This window comes from Elephantulus edwardii, unplaced genomic scaffold, assembly GCF_000299155.1.
Source record: "Elephantulus edwardii isolate Elephantulus edwardi_28Jun2011 unplaced genomic scaffold, EleEdw1.0 scaffold00023, whole genome shotgun sequence".
Classification (NCBI taxonomy): domain Eukaryota; kingdom Metazoa; phylum Chordata; class Mammalia; order Macroscelidea; family Macroscelididae; genus Elephantulus; species Elephantulus edwardii.
The window spans coordinates 7426278-7431395 of record NW_006399773.1 but is presented as its reverse complement, the minus strand read 5'-3'; positions in this window follow the sequence as shown (position 1 = coordinate 7431395).

Below are 5118 nucleotides of genomic sequence, written 5' to 3'. Positions count from 1 at the left end.
ACACATGTCAACTAATTCATTCCTTAACAACATTTTAGATACATAAGTATTCAATGAAAAAAGTTTTTAAAACAATTAAAAAGTGAAAAGTTTCTGCTTAAATTTATAAAAAGAAAAAAACCCCACCCAACTTTGTACTGATACCTGGCATATGTTTATTAAATTACATCTATACCTTGTGATGAGACTGCACTGAAGAACAAAAAATGCAGCTTTTTCAGGAGTAGAAAAAAATAGAAACATTCTTCCTGTTTCAAATTCGGGCCTGTGTTTGTGAAGGAAGCAGATGGTGGAGCAGAGGGAAGAGAGGGTGCACATACATTACCAAGTACATAGCACGTAAATCAATAGTCTTTTAAAATCCAATTTTAGCTTAAAAATGACTTGATCAGATGCAGAATAAGTTATGTCATCTCAAGCATAAAATATGACTGTTAATAGAATAATCTCTTTGATGTTGTTTTGCAAAAACTATGATAGATAAATTATATGCAATACATAAATTATGAGGATCCTTCCCAGGTAGTTAATACTGTGTGGATGATAATGAGATTCTGATTTAAAGGAATGCTTAGTTCCACAAATTAATCTTCATTTTGAGGACTGAGAAATCATTACTGAATAGATGAGAGAAAGACTGTCTATCACTGATGAATTTTACCCTTGCTTGATATTATAGCATCTTGCCACTAGGGCTCATTGTTGCTCTTTTCATAAGATTCCAAGATGCATTTCCTCTCTTTTGCTTGCCTTTTTCAATTAGTCTTCTAGTCGATGACAGTCATTTCTTAAAAAATATCACCTTCTTAAAGTGTATTTAATTTAAGAACCAAAATATTCCAACATCTTGAATCTTCTTTTAAAACCTGTTATGAATGTTATTCACTAAGTGAGAGTCTCTCCAAACCCATTAATCTTAAAGAATAATTTGCACAGTATATATTGGGTAGAGAAATATTTTAATTAAAAATTTTATGGTTATAAAATTTTAAGTTTCTCATTTGCAAATATTCTCCAAGCTTGATCAGTTTAATGAAAAATATTGCACAATTCTATCAAATATAATTTGGATGATTTAAAATTAGTTTCTAATCTTATTTCTATTGAATAAATACCAAATGTGTTTAATGATAGTTGCATAACATTTTAATGTTTTGGTATTATTTGTGTTTTTTTCCACTATAAAACTAACCCTACATCTATGATCCTGGAAAGGATTTATTTTCAGTTCTTTGCATTTTTTTATGAAATGGTTGAGGTATGATTGATTAAATGTATTATTATTTCCTTCCGTTGAATTTTGAAACAAGTTATATTTAATAATGGATGTGAAAAGATTTACAAACGTAAAGTCACAAGGTCCTTCTACTTTTTCTTTAATCCTTTTTCCTTCACATTTGTCAAATCAAGAGTTGCTCACAGAACTCCAAAACTGAGTCAATTCACAAATGATTCTCTTCATGATAGTCCTATCTTCACACTCTGTGTGTACCGTACGACTGTCTGAGATTCTGTTAGATGATGTCTCAAGGGAATTAATTTTTCATGAATAGAAGTAAAAAAAAAACCCAAAAAACAGAGCCCCATAAAAAATCATTTCAGTTTGCCAATTTAAATGAAGCCAATACTTCTTGAGCCTTCAGAGGCCAAACTTCCACACATTAGATTAAACTGTAGGTTCTTTCCTAATTTAAACTTTCACTTAGAATTCTCCAAGACCTGCCCATAGTCCAAGGCAATTAATAACCTTAATCTGAGACTTCCCTAATTACTTACTAAAACAGGTAACCAATATATTTAATTCATTCAAGTCCTTTTTCATTTCTCATTGCTTGTTACAATTTATTTTATTAAAAAATTAGAAATATGTATGCATATTACATATACACAAAGCTCCAGCTTTCCTCACAATATATTTATGGTAGTACAATTCATAAGATAGAATTTTGGGGACTTGGTGAATAATGAGTTGTGCTGCCAACCCAGAGGCAGGCTGTTTGAATCCACCAGCTGCTCTGTGGGAGTGAGATGAACAATCCCTTCTTGTGTGATTTAGTCTCTGAAAACTTGATGTACAGTCAGCTATGTGTTATTTCCAACTTGAAGGCACATAACAATTAACAATGAAACAGGACAATCATAATCTGGTTCTTCCAGCAACAATTAAACATACGCTTCCTCCTAAACCATCTCAAAAAGCAAACTCTGGTTTCTAAGACCACTTCCTCTGTTATTGTTGTGTACAGTAGAGTCGGAACAGGCCCATAGCTGACCCTCTAGGGCTTTTGTGGAGGCAGTAATCACCCTGGAGGAGAATGCCCATCCTTCTCCATTGGAACAGTTAGTGGCCATAAACCATGCGCTTTCTGGATTGCAGCACAATTGCTTGCTACTAGGTCACCAGAATTCCTTGGTTCTTTGCCTTAACCAAGAAAAGTATTTCCTCTGCTTTACCCTCTGCCTCACTGAGATAGAAAGCTGAGCATTTATTTTATAAATCTCCAACTCCTCAAAGGTACAATAGTGGATGCTTAAATTGCTTATGTGCTTTTATAATATGTTTGGCTATGAAAAGAAATTGGATGGAGAATTTGTTTTCATATTTCAATAACTGGTTAAGTAACTTCCCTATTTTTTGCCTGGTTAATTTTATATGCTGAGAGAGTTCCAAGAAATACAGACGGGGTAGAGGCTGGGAGAAAGGAGATGGACAATGTAATTTGAATGAGAAAGATGTACAGTGATACTTTTCCTTTCAAATTACCTGACAATTCACGAGACATAGGTTATATATTAAGGAAAGGATGTAGTCCAAGACAGCATATTCCTGTCTGCCTGTGACTGTCTTAGATAAATGGACAGCTTTCTTTACTGTGGAAGTTAGATATTATATTCCAGATAAAGGGTTTGATTGGCAGATCAGTATCTGTGAAATACTTGGCATATCAATATCTTCATGCAAATAAGAACAGCCATTTTAAAGTCATTAGCTGAACTTTTGGCTGGGAGGTGCCTTGATAATTGAAATCTGGAGTGCTTAAGGACTCAATATTTGCACAAAAATCCACAATTAGTGAAGACACACATTGAATACTGTCAACAGTAAACTTAAAACAAGTGAGCGAAGACCTTTAAAATATTTCTCACCTCTGAATTGTTTTATGAAATATAAATGCTTCAAACCTCTCAGCACTTCACAGGGTGAGTGCAATTTTACTCTATCTTAATAAGTTGTCTATTTACAAGATAAATTTAAAAGATTAAACAGTCATCACATATTTACATGGTAATTAAGAGTGTCTAATAGTACCTGGAGTTTTCTGTCTTTTCTCTTTTATGTCTTTCTCTCCTTAGTATATTTCGATGGTACCAACAATAGAACCAACAACAAATTTTTGCTCTCCTTAGCATATTTCAATGGTCTTGCACATAGTTGAATTTTTCACAACAAACATACACAAACCAGTAAATATAATTCTTAAAAATATTCAAATTATTCTCTAAGATAACATACTTACTGCTTTGGGGATTTTTTCCCCTTTTTAACAAAACTTTATACCGGTTTACTTACAAAGTTTGTATACATTGTTTTTTACATCAGATCTTTCCCCTTTCCTTTATCCACCTCTCCCCTCATGCATCAAAACGCACAGTTAAGGCCTAGAAATTTATTCTGTATTCCTCCTTCCAATTGCATCACCTCCATGTTCTGATTAATGCTTTGGAATTTTAAAACTTGTACTTTTTTTTAAGTTTGTCAGTCTCATTTTTACTTTGTAATGTTTTAAGCACAAAGTGAAAATGAATCAGACTTAATACAAAGAATTTAGTGTGATTTTTAATCCCCCCCCACACTTGTTATCTCCTCTAGACCTAGATTTAATGGTTGCTAACTACAAGTGCTCTCTCGCTCTCTCTCTTTCTGGAACAATTTTTTTTTACAACAAACATGGATGTGTGTGTAAATACAGTATATACATTTATGTAAGCAGCCATTAACCTATAAACATATAAGCTCCTTCAGAGCACAGTCCTTTACTTGGTGCCATCAAGTTAACATTAACTCAACTGTTTTATGCGCAGATGTATGGAAATACTTACCTTTTTTAATGTATTTATTAGTATCGCAAAGCCTGCAATCTATTAAATTCCAATTTCTTTTCCTCTCTCTGAAGAATCAAATTACTTAATCAAATCATCAGAATCTTTAGTTGTGCTTATTCAAAATCTATACGTACACCAAGGAGCTGTTGTCCAAACAACAAAGAGGAAACACTACATGTTTTAAAATCAGGAAGACTGTGCATCAGAGTTATATCCTTTCTCCATATGTATATGTTGGGCAAAGAGCTCATAAAGTTGGACTCTGTGAAGAGGAATGTGGCATCAGGGTCAGAAGAAGACTCATCAATGACCTATGTTATACCAATGACACAACCTTTTTTGCTGAAAATGAGTAGAACTAGAAACACTTGCTGCAGAAGAACAAGGACTATAGCCTTCCATATGAATTACATCTCAATAGCAATAAAACAAAGGTCCTCACCATTGGACTGATAAACAGCATCATGATAGATGGAGAAGTATTAAACTCAATTATTTTATCTTACTTGGATCCACATATAACATCCTTGGTACCAGCAGTCAGGAAATCATGAGACAGACATATTGCATTGGCCAAGTCTGCTGTCATGGACTTCTCAAAATCACTGAAGAGCAATGATGTGTATTTAAAGACTAAGGTGCACCTGATTCAGGCCATAATCTTTTCAATCACTTACTATGCATCTGAAAGCCCGAAAGTGAATAAGGATTATAGAAGAATTGATTCCTTTGTGTTGTGGTGTTGGAGAAGAATATTGAATATCCCATGGACTGCCAAAAGAACAAATCAATATGTCTCAGAAAAAGCAGTCACAGTGCTCCTTAGAGGCAAAGATGGTGCAACTTTTTCTCTCCTACTTTGGGGATGCTGCTAGGAGAGGCTGGCTGTTTCTTTGAAAGGGACTTCATTCTTGGAAAGGTGGAGGGAGGGTCACTGAAAGAGAGCAAGACCCTCAATGACATGGATTAGCACAGATTGACTTCAGCAATTGACTCAAGTGTATCAAAGATGGC